Source organism: Arachis hypogaea, chromosome 5, assembly GCF_003086295.3.
Source record: "Arachis hypogaea cultivar Tifrunner chromosome 5, arahy.Tifrunner.gnm2.J5K5, whole genome shotgun sequence".
NCBI classification, from domain to species: Eukaryota; Viridiplantae; Streptophyta; class Magnoliopsida; order Fabales; family Fabaceae; genus Arachis; species Arachis hypogaea.
In genome coordinates this window covers 67473588-67486364 of record NC_092040.1, presented here as the reverse complement: position 1 = coordinate 67486364, position 12777 = coordinate 67473588, and positions in this window count along the sequence as shown.

Below are 12777 nucleotides of genomic sequence, written 5' to 3'. Positions count from 1 at the left end.
GGCTGGTGTTGATGCTAATCTGAAAAGAGCAAACAATGGTATTAACTGACTAGGCCATTAGAATGGTCTTATCCATGGTAAAAACTACTAAATTAGGCAAACAAAAGAAAGACAACTAATTAGTATCATGTCTGACCCAATGAACAAATAAGGAGAAAAAAAAACACACTCACTCATTTGCAGACACTGATGATGGGAACCTAGGACAAGGTGGAACTACAAAAAGGAAACACAGTTCAAGGCGCGGGCAACTCACTGTAAAAGAAGAATGACAGAAGTGGAGCCGCGGCTCCGATGGCGACCTCCGGCAGCGACGATGGAGACAGCTTCACAGACGGCGACATGTTTTGGCGATGCGCGGACCCGCGGCGACAGATCTGACGCGTGTCTCCTCTCTCTGTGGCTGAGCTCCCTCGCAGTTCTGTTTCCTCCCTCGTGCGTCCTTCTCTTGTGACGGAACAGTGGCGGCGACGGCATGGAGCACGGCGCGTCGATGGTGACGAGGCGTTGTGAAAACCGGCGACGATAGTAATGACGCGGCTGGCGGCGATGGCTTCACGGACTGCGATAGCTTCACAGACGGCAATGTGGCTGACGGCGCGACTCCCTCTCCTCGCGGTTCTGGCGGTGGCAGCAGCGCGGCCCTCTCTCATCGTCGGATCTCCTTTCTTCTCTCTCCCATTTCTCCCTCTTCGTGCTTCCCCTCTTCCCCTTCCTTTCTTTTATTTATTTTCTAATTGCTGTTAGGTTTTTTTTGTGTGTATTGAGTGTGAGTTGTGACCGTGGGTGAGTGAGTGAGGGTGTGGCCGCTGTGTGGCTGCTGTTTGTGTGTAAAGTTAGGGTTTAGTGTTTTGGGAGAGTAAATTAAAGTTTTGGTTAGAGTAAAATTATTAATAAAATAATAAAATAAATAATAATTTAAAACTAAATTAAATATAAGGTAATTATCTTTGAAATGTCTTTTAATTACTAACTTGAAATCTATCTTCGAATAAATACTAATTTAATGAAAATTTATAATAATTAAATTAATTCTCTTTTATTTATAAAATAAAGTTAAAAATTTAAATATTTAAAAGTAAGATATATTAAATATTTATTATTTATTTATTTATTTATTTTCATTTATAAAAAATTATATAAACAAATTTTTTTAGCGTGTTTAATATTTTGAAAAAAAATGTTATAAAATATATTTACATTTTGTGATAAACAAATAACTTATTACAAATAATGTTGAATTTGTGACAAATTAATTTTTTGTTACAAAACAATTAGAGTTTTTGAAACAAAAAGATATTTTGTTACAAAATATTATGAATTTTGCAACTTCTTTGTTTTTTGTTACAAAATATTATAATATTTCGTAACAAAACAAAGTTTCGTTACAAAAACTAACATAATTTGTAACAACAAAAGTTAGATTGTTACAAAATATTAGCATGTTTTGTAACAACTTGTAATGATATTACAAAAAATTATTCTTTTGTAACAATTACTAATTATTATTACAAAAAATTATTTTTTTGTAACAATTTTAAATTTGATACAAAATTTTTGTTACAAATGTTCCATTTTCTTGTAGTGGTAGGACCTTTTACTATTGTATTATCATCTTGGCTCTTCTGGTTCCCTCTCTGGGGCCGAAGCCAATGATCACTATTATCACTTATGTATTTTCAACGGTGGAGTTTCTACACACCATAGATTAAGGTGTGGAGCTCTGCTGTACCTCGAGTATTAATGCAATTACTATTGTTCTTCTATTCAATTCAGCTTGTTCTTGTTCTAAGATACCACTTGTTCTTCAACTTGATGAATGTGATGATCCGTGACACTCATCATTATTCTCACCCATGAACGTGTGCCTGACAACCACCTCCGTTCTACCTTAGATTGGGTGGATATCTCTTGGATTCCTGATGCACGATGCATGGTTGATCACCTGACAACCGAGCGCTCGCCTAACAACCGAGCCAGCCATTCCGTGAGATCAGAGTCTTCGTGGTATAGGCTAGAACTGATGGTGGCATTCAAGAGAATCCGGAAGGTCTAACCTTGTCTGTGGTATTCTGAGTAGGATTCAATGATTGAATGACTGTGACGAGCTTCAAACTCCTGAGGGCGGGGCGTTAGTGACAGACGCATAAGAATCACTGGATTCTATTCCGGCCTGATTGAGAACCGACAGATGGATAGCCGTGCCGTGACAGGGTGCGTTGAACATTTCCACTGAGAGGATGGGAGGTAGCCACTGACAACGGTGAAACCCTTGCATAAGCTTGCCATGGAAAGGAGTAAGAAGGATTGGATGAAGACAGTAGGAAAGCAGAGAGACGGAAGGGACCAAGCATCTTCATACGCTTATCTGAAATTCCCACCAATGAATTGCATAAGTATCTCTATCTTTATCTTTATGTTTTATTCGTATATCACCCATATCCATTTGAGTTTGCCTGACTAAGATTTACAAGGTGACCATAGCTTGCTTCATACCAACAATCTCTGTGGGATCGACCCTTACTCGCGTAAGGTTTATTACTTGGACGACCCAATACACTTGCTAGTTAGTTGTGCGAAGTTGTGATAAAGAAGTGAGATTACAATTGTGCGTACCATGTTGATGGCGCCATTGATGATCACAATTTCGTGCACCAAGTTTTTGGCGCCGTGCCGGGGATTGTTCGAGTTTGGACAACTGACGGCTTATCTTGTTGCTTAGATTAGGACTGTTTTATTTTCGTTGGTTTAGAGTCTTTTAGTTGAGTCTAGTTTCATATTTTAAGTTTGGTGTCAATTGCATGCTTTTGTTTTTCTTTTAATTTTCGAATTTGCATGTCTTTAGTCCCTTTTTGATCCGTAAAAATTCTAAGTTTGGTGTCCTCTTTGTGTTTTTCCCTTAAAAAAATTTTCGAAAATTAGTGTTTGATTTTCTAAAAATTTTAAGTTTGGTGTCATTTTGTTGTTTTTCTCTTTCCTCATTTCAAAAATCAAATCTTTTTCATAAAAATTTTTCAATCATATCTTTCTAATTGCTAATCTCAAAATCTTTTTAATTAACTAATTGATTTGGTTCTCAATTTGCTTTGATCTTTTTCTTTTAATTTTCGAATTTTTATTTTATTTTCCTTTTGTTTTATTTTATTTTTCGGTTAATTCAAAAAAAAATATTTATCTACTTGCAATCCATATCATTTTCCTTTATCCATCATGGACCTAAGTGGGATTGAACAGTCCAGAAGCACTCTGGGGTCATATGCTAACCCCATTACAGCTGCATATGGGAGTAGCATCTGTACACCTCCCATCAAAGCAAGCAGCTTTGAGCTAAATCCTCAACCCATTATCATAGTGCAGCAAAATTGCCAGTATTCCGGTCTTCCACAGGAAGAGCCTACTGAGTTTCTGGCACAGTTCTTACAAATTGCTGACACAGTACGTGATAAAGAGGTGGATCAGGATGTCTACAGACTGTTACTGTTTCCATTTGCTGTAAAAGATCAAGCTAAGAGGTGGTTGAATAACCAACCTACAGCAAGCATAAAGACATGGAAACAGTTATCAGACAAATTCCTGAATCATTTTTACCCTCCAAAGAGGATGACACAGCTAAGGCTGGACATCCAAGGCTTTAAACAAGAGGATAATGAATCCCTTTATAATGCCTGGGAGAGGTATAGAGGTATGCTAAGAAAATGCCCCTCTGAAATGTTTTCAGAGTGGGGGTACAGTTAGACATCTTCTACTATGGGCTTACAGAAAAAGCTCAGATGTCTTTAGACCACTCAGCTGGTGGATCTATACACATGAGGAAGACAATTGAAGAGGCTCAAGAGCTTATAGACACTGTTGCTAGAAATCAATATTTGTACTCTAGCAATGAGTTCTCCCCAAAAGAGGAAGTCATGGCAGTAGCCATTGATCCTAATCCTCAAGAACAGATGATTGAGCTTAATCAACAACTGCTCCTGATGACAAAACAGTTAGCAGAATTTAAAGAGATGCTCCATGAAACTAAAGTTGCTAACAAGAACATAGAACTGCAGTTGAATCAAGCAAAACAGCAGATATCTAAACAGATAACAGAAGAATGCCAAGCAGTTCAACTGAGGAGTGGGAAAACATTGAATAACACTGCTCAAAGTAGCAAAAAGCCAAACAAGGAACAATTGACAGAGGATAACCAAACCACTGTCCGAAATCCCTCTGAGGACAGTAAGAGCCCAGAGAGGAACACTTTTGGCGTTCAAACGCCAGAAAAGGGGGGAAAGCTGGCATTAAACGCCCATTCCCTGCCCAGTTCTGGCGTTCAAACGCCAGAGAAGGGAGAGAAGTTGGCGTTAAACGCCCAATCCTCACCCAATTCTGGTGTTCAGACGCCAAGGGAGGATCAGACACCTGAGAGTGCTGATAGTAATCTCTCTAAAAAGGCTTCTTCAACTACTTCTGTAAGGAATAAACCTGCAGCATCTAAGGTTGAAGAATATAAAGCCAAGATGCCTTATCCTCAGAAACTCCGCCAAGCGGAGCAGGATAAGCAATTTGCCCGCTTTGCAGACTATCTAAGGACTCTTGAAATAAAGATTCCGTTTGCAGAGGCACTTGAGCAAATACCTTCTTATGCTAAGTTCATGAAAGAGATCTTAAGTCATAAAAAGGATTGGAGAGAAACTGAAAAAGTATTTCTCACTGAAGAATGCAGTGCAGTCATCCTGAAAAGCTTACCAGAAAAGCTTCAAGATCCAGAAAGCTTTATGATACCATGCACATTAGAAGGCGCTTGCACCAAGACAGCCTTATGTGATCTTAGAGCAAGTATCAATCTAATACCTGCATCCACTATCAGAAAGCTTGGGTTGACTGAAGAAGTCAAACCAACCCAGATATGCCTCCAACTTGCTAATGGCTCTATTAAATATCCATCAGGCATAATAGAGGACATGATTGTCAAGGTTGGGCCATTCGCCTTTCCAACTGACTTTGTGGTGCTGGAAATGGAGGAGCACAAGAGTGCAACTCTCATTCTAGGAAGACCTTTCCTAGCAACTGGACGAACTCTCATTGATGTACAAAAAGGGGAAGTAACCCTGAGAGTCAATGAGGATGAGTTCAAGTTGAATGCTGTAAAAGCTATGCAGCATCCAAACACACCAAATGACTGCATGGGCACTGACATTATTGACTCTTTGGTGGAAGAGATCAATATGACTGAAAGCCTAGAATCAGAGCTTGAGGACATCTTCAAGGATGCTCAACCTGATCAAGAAGAACCTGAGGAAACAAAGGAATTTTCGAAAATTCCTCAGGAGGAGGATAAGCCTCCCAAACCTGAACTCAAACCACTACCACCATCCCTGAAGTATGCATTTCTGGGAGAGGGTGACACTTTTCCAGTGATTATAAGCTCTGCTTTAAATCCACAGGAAGAGGAAGCACTGATTCAAGTGCTAAGGACACACAAGACAGCTCTTGGGTGGTCCATAAGTGATCTTAAGGGCATTAGCCCAGCTAGATGCATGCACAAGATCCTGTTGGAGGATAATGCCAAACCAGTGGTCCAACCACAAAGGAGGCTAAATCCAGCCATGAAGGAGGTGGTGCAGAAAGAGGTCACTAAATTACTAGAGGCTGGGATTATTTATCCTATTTCTGATAGCCCCTGGGTGAGTCCTGTCCAAGTTGTCCCCAAAAAGGGAGGCATGACAGTGGTTCATAATGAAAAAAATGAACTGGTTCCTACAAGAACAGTCACAGGGTGGCGTATGTGTATTGACTACAGAAGGCTCAATACATCCACCAGAAAGGATCATTTTCCTTTACCATTCATAGACCAAATACTAGAAAGACTAGCTGGTCATGATTATTACTGCTTTTTGGATGGCTATTCAGGTTACAACCAAATTGCAGTAGATCCTCAGGACCAAGAGAAAACAGCATTTACTTGCCCTTCTGGCGTGTTTGCCTACAGGAGGATGCCTTTTGGTCTGTGTAATGCTCCTGCAACCTTTCAGAGATGCATGTTATCCATCTTCTCTGATATGGTGGCAAAATTCCTGGAAGTCTTCATGGATGACTTCTCAGTATATGGAGACTCATTCAGCTCCTGTCTTAATCACCTAGCACTTGTCCTAAAAAGGTGCCAAGAGACTAACCTGGTTTTAAACTGGGAGAAATGTCACTTCATGGTGACTGAAGGAATTTTCCTTGGGCACAAAATTTCAAGCAAGGGAATAGAGGTGGATAAGGCAAAGGTAGAGGTAATTGAAAAATTACCACCACCTGTCAATGTTAAGGCAATCAGAAGCTTTCTGGGGCATGCAGGATTTTATAGAAGGTTTATAAAGGATTTTTCGAAAATTGCAAAACTTTTGAGCAACCTGCTAGCTACTGACACACCATTTGTGTTTGATGCACAGTGTCTGCAGGCATTTGAGACCCTGAAAGCCAAGCTGGTCACAGCACCAGTCATTTCTGCACCAGACTGGACATTGCCATTTGAACTAATGTGTGATGCCAGTGAACATGCCATTGGTGCAGTGTTGGGACAGAGGCATAACAAGCTTCTGCACGTCATTTATTATGCTAGCCGTGTTCTAAATGATGCACAAAAGAATTACACAACCACAGAAAAAGAATTACTTGTAGTGGTCTATGCCATTGACAAGTTTAGATCCTATCTAGTGGGATCAAAGGTGATTGTGTACACTGACCATGCTGCTCTTAAATACTTACTCACAAAGCAGGATTCAAAACCCAGGCTAATAAGATGGGTGTTGCTTCTGCAAGAGTTTGATATATAAATAAGAGACAGAAAAGGGACAGAGAACCAAGTAGCTGATCATCTGTCCCGAATAGAACCAGTAGCTGGGGCGTCCCTCCCTTCTACTGAGATCTCTGAGACTTTCCCAGATGAGCAACTCTTTGCCATTCAGGAAGCTCCATGATTTGCAGATATTGCAAATTATAAAGCCGTGAGGTTCATACCCCAGGAGTACAGCAGAGTGCAAAAAAAGAAATTAATTTCAGATGCCAAGTACTACCTCTGGGATGAGCCATATCTCTTTAAGAGATGCGCAGACGGAATGATCCGCAGATGTGTACCCAGAGAAGAAGCACAAAGGATCCTATGACACTGCCATGGATCACAGTATGGAGGACATTTCGGAAGTGAGCGAACAGCCACTAAAGTCCTCCAATGTGGCTTCTACTGGCCTACTCTCTATAAAGATGCCCGAGAGTTTGTGCGTAACTGTGACAGTTGCCAAAGAGCTGGTAACTTGCCTCATGGATATGCCATGCCTCAACAAGGGATATTAGAGATTGAATTGTTTGATGTATGGGGAATTGACTTCATGGGTCCATTCCCACCATCATACTCAAACACTTACATTCTGGTGGCAGTGGACTATGTATCTAAGTGGGTAGAAGCAATTGCTACGCCCACTAATGATACCAAGACCGTGCTGAAATTCCTCCAGAAACACATCTTCAGCAGGTTTGGTGTTCCCAGAGTACTAATCAGTGACGGGGGCACTCATTTCTGCAATAAACAGTTATACTCTGCTATGGTAAGATATGGAATTAGCCACAAAGTGGCAACTTCGTATCATCCACAGACAAATGGGCAAGCTGAAGTCTCTAACAGAGAGCTAAAAAGAATCCTAGAACAGACTGTGATAGCCCGAAGAAAGGATTGGGCAAAGAGTTTGGATGATGCTCTGTGGGCATACAGAACAGCATTCAAGACTCCTATAGGAACCTCTCCATACCAACTGGTGTATGGGAAGGCCTGTCATCTGCCCGTGGAACTGGAACATAAAGCCTACTGGGCAACCAGATTCCTAAACATGGATGCTCAGTTAGCTGGTGAAAAAAGATTGCTCCAGCTAAATAAGCTAGAGGAGTTCAGACTCAATGCCTTTGAAAATGCAAAAATTTATAAGGAAAAGGCAAAGAAGTGGCATGACAAGAAGTTGTCATCCAGAGTCTTTGAGCCAGGACAAAAAGTTCTGCTCTTCAACTCTAGGCTCAGATTGTTTCCAGGAAAACTTAAATCCCGGTGGAGGGGTCCGTATGTGATTACAGGAGTGTCACCATATGGATATGTTGAAGGATGGACAGAGAATCAAGCATTATCTTGAAGGCAATTTTGAGCAGGAATGCTCAAAACTGAGACTTGAGTGATTCTCAGTAAAGGTCCAGCTAAAGACAGTAAAAAAGCGCTTGCTGGGAGGCAACCCAGTCATTAGCAGGTTATATGTTTTGTTTTTACAAAGGCAAGTATCAAAAATGAAGGAATTCACAGAGTTACAGAAGGATTCAGTGCAAAAAGCAGAGAAAAAGAGCTTACTGGCGAAAAAAGGCCAGTAAGGGGTACTTTGGGCGTTAAACGCCAGAATGGGCACCATTCTGGGCGTTTAACGCCAGTAAAGGTGCCATTTTGGGCGTTAAACGCCAGAATGGGCACCATTCTGGGCGTTTAACGCCAGGTGTGCAGCATCCTGGGCGTTTAGCAAAACGCCCAGTGATAAAGGGAATTCTGGCGTTTAACGCCAGCCAGGGCACCTGGCTGGGCGTTAAACGCCCACAATGGGCAACAAATGGGCGTTAAATGCCAGAATGGATGGGCGTTTAACGCCAGAAAGGTGGGGGACTGAGATTTTGCTTTCCTATCAAATTTTTTTTTAAACTTTCCTTTTTTGACCCATACTTTTCTACACAAACACATTTCAAACTTTCATCATTCATCTTCAAATCTTCAAAAATTAAAAATCATTCTTCAAATCTCTCTCAAATTCTTCCTAAATCTTGTTCAAAAACTCAACTTTCTCTCACTTTCTTTCCATATCTTCTCAAATCTCCTTCCCAATTTTCGAAATCTCTCCTCCCCCTTATATATACACGTTCGGCCTCACCATTCCCCCACACCATTCGAATTTGCTCTTCTCCTCTCTCTCCTCCTTCCTTTCTTTTGCTTGAGGACAAGCAAACCTCTAAGTTTGGTGTGCTTTTCCGTGATCACTGAGCCAAGATTCATCAAGATCATGGCTCCTAAGGGAAAACAAACCAATTTAAGAGGAAAGAAAGAGAATAATCCAAAGAATCTTTGGAATCAAGAGAAATTCTTAACCAAAGAACATGAAGACCATTATCACAAAATAATGGGTCTGAGGTCAGTGATCCCGGAAGTTAAATTTGATCTGAAAGAAGATGAATATCCGGGGATCCAAGAGCAAATTCGAAACAGAGGATGGGAAGTTCTAACCAATCATGAGATAAAGGTTGGAAGAAATATGGTTCAGGAATTCTACTCAAATCTGTGGCTAACAGATAAGCAGAGAATGACTGGAACTGCTTACCATACTTACAGAACCATGGTCAGAGGGAAAGTTATGTACTTCCATCTGGACAAAATAAGAGAAATCTTCAAATTGCCTCAACTGCAAGATGATCCTGAATCCTTTAATAGGAGAATGGTGAGAGCAGATAAAGGGTTGGATCAAGTTCTAGAGGACATATGCCTCCCTGGGACTAAGTGGATAACCAATTCAAAAGGTGTCCCAAACCAACTCAAGAGGGGAGACCTCAAACCAATTGCAAGAGGTTGGCTAGACTTTATTGGGCGTTCCATATTGCCCACTAGCAACCGTTCTGAGGTCACTGTCAAGAGAGCAGTGATGATTCATTGCATTATGCTTGGGAAAGAAGTGGAGGTTCATCATGTGATTGCTTGTGAGATCTACACAATTGCAAATAAGAATTCCACTGAGGCCAAACTGGCTTACCCAAGCTTGATCTCCTTGCTCTGTAAAGAGGCTGGGGTAAAGATGGGAGTAGATGAATTCATACCCATTGAATATCCAATCACCAAGAAGTCAATGGAAGGACAAATGCAAGACAACTCTATCAAAAGGAGGGCGCAGGAGTTCCTCCCTGAATTCCCTGAAATTGGCTACTGGGCCAGCCTAGAAGCATCTATCACCAAGTTGCAAGAGACTATGGAGCAACTTAAGGAAGAACAGCAGAATCAGAACTGCATGCTCTGTAAATTGCTGAAGGAACAAGAGAAGCAGGGGCGTGAACTTCAAGAACTGAAACGCCAAAAGTTCTCCCCTCAATTTGAGGGAGCATCTACTTCTCAAAATCAAGGTTGTTGAGTCCTAACTCTGTGAAAACCTCTATCATTAGGAGCCTATTTAAATTTTTTTTGTTTTCTATATTTTTTTTAGTCTCATTTTATATCTATTTTTGAGTCTTGTTCTTAATTCATAATTAATAAAATTTAAAACTCATGTCTTAAAGCTATGAATGTCATATGAATCCATCACCTCTCTTAAATGAAAAATGCTTTAATCACAAAAGAACAAGAAGTACAAGATTTCGAATTTATCCTTGAAACTAGTTGAATTAGTTTGATGTGGTGACAATACGTTTTGTTTTTCGAATGAATGCTTGAACAGTGCATATGTCTTTTGCATTTGTTGTTTTGAGAATGTTAAAAATTGTTGGCTCTTGAAAGAATAAGGAAAAAGAAAACTATTATTGAGGATCTGAAAAATCATCAGATTGATTCTTGAAGCAAAAAAAAAAGCAGTGAATTCAAAAAAAATTTCGAAAAAAAGAGAAGAAAGAAAAAGAAAGAGAAAAAGAAAGAAAGAAAGTTGTGATCCAAGGCAAAAAGAGTGTGCTTAAGAACCCTGGACACCTCTAGTTGGGGACTCTAGCAAAGCTGGGTCACAATCTGAAAAGGTTCACCCAAGTATGTGTCTGTGGCATGTATGTATCCGGTGGTAATACTGGAAGACAGAGTGCTTTGGGCCACAGCCAAGACTCATATACTAGCTATGTTCAATAATCATTATACTTAACTAGGAGAATCAATAACACTATCTGAGTTCTGAGTTCCTATAGATGCCAACCATTCTGAACTTCAGAGGATAAAGTGAGATGCCAGAACTGTTTGGAAGCAAAAAGCTACTAGTCCCGCTCATCTAATTGGAGCTAAGTTTCCTTGATATTTTGGAGTCTATAGTATATTCTCTTCTTTTTATCCTACTTTGATTTTTAGTTGCTTGGGGACAAGCAACAATTTAAGTTTGGTGTTGTGATGAGCGGATAATTTATACGCGTTTTGGCATTATTTTTAGTATGTTTTTAGTATGATCTAGTTAGTTTTTAGTATATTTTTATTAGTTTTTAGTTAAAATTCACTTTTCTGGACTTTACTATGAGTTGTTTTTCTATGATTTCAGGTATTTTCTGGCTGAAATTGAGGGTCCTGAGCAAAAATCTGATTCAGAGGCTGAAAAGGACTGCAGATGCTGTTGGACTCTGACCTCCCTACACTCGAAGTGGATTTTATGGAGCGACGGAAGCCCAATTGGCGCGCTCTCAACGGCGTTGAAAAGTAGACATCCTGGGCTTTCCAGCGATATATGATAGTCTATACTTTGCCCAAGATTTGATGGCCCAAACCGGCGTTCAAAGTCACCCTCAGAATTCCCAGCGTTTAACGCTGGAACTGGCATAAAAATTGGAGTTAAACGCCCAAACTGGCAAAAAAGCTGGCGTTTAACTCCAGAAAAAGTCTCTACACATGAAAGCTTCAATGCTCAGCCCAAGCACACACTAAGTGGACCCAGAAGTGGATTTTTACATCATTTACTCATTTCTGTATACCCTAGGTTACTAGTTCACTATTAATAGGATCTTTTGACATTGTATCTGTACCTCATGACACTTTACACGTTTCCTTGTGTACTTCCTACGGCATGAGTCTCTAAACCCCATGGTTGGGGGTGAGGAGCTCTGCTGTGTCTTGATGGATTAATGAAATTACTACTGTTTTTCATTCAATCATGCTTGCTTCCATTCTAAGATATTACTTGTTCTTAAACCGGGTGAATGTGATGATCCGTGACACTCATCATCATTCTCAACTATGAACGTGTGCCTGACAACCACCTCCGTTCTACCTTAGATTAAGTAGATATCTCTTGGATTCTTTAATCAGAATCTTCGTGGTATAAGCTAGAACTGATGGCGGCATTCAAGAGAATCCGGAAGGTCTAAACCTTGTCTGTGGTATTCTGAGTAGGATTCAATGATTGAATGACTGTGACGAGCTTCAAACTCCTGAAGGTGGGGCGTTAGTGACAGACGCAAAAGAATCACTGGATTCTATTCCGGCCTGATTGAGAACCGACAGATGGATAGTCGTGCCGTGACAGGGTGCGTTGAACATTTCCACTGAGAGGATGGGAGGTAGCCACTGACAACGGTGAAACCCTTGCATACAGCTTGCCATGGAAGGAGCCTTGCGTGCTTGAAGAAGAAGACAGTAGGAAAGCAGAGATTCAGAAGATGGAGCATCTCCAAAACCTCAACCTGTTCCCCATTACTGCAAAACAAGTACTTATTTCATGTTCTTTTACTTTTCGCAATCAAACCTGATAATTATTGATATCCTGACTAAGATTTACAAGATAACCATAGCTTGCTTCAAGCCGACAATCTCCGTGGGATCGACCCTTACTCACGTAAGGTATTACTTGGACGACCCAGTGCACTTGCTGGTTAGTTGTGCGGGGTTGCAAAAGTGTGATTGCAATTTCGTGCACCAAGTTTTTGGCGCCGTTGCCGGGGATTGTTCGAGTTTGGACAACTGACGGCTTATCTTGTTGCTTAGATTAGGACTGTTTTATTTTTGTTTGTTTAGAGTCTTTTACTTGATTTTAGTTTCATATTTTAAGTTTGGTGTCTTCCTTGTGTTTTCCT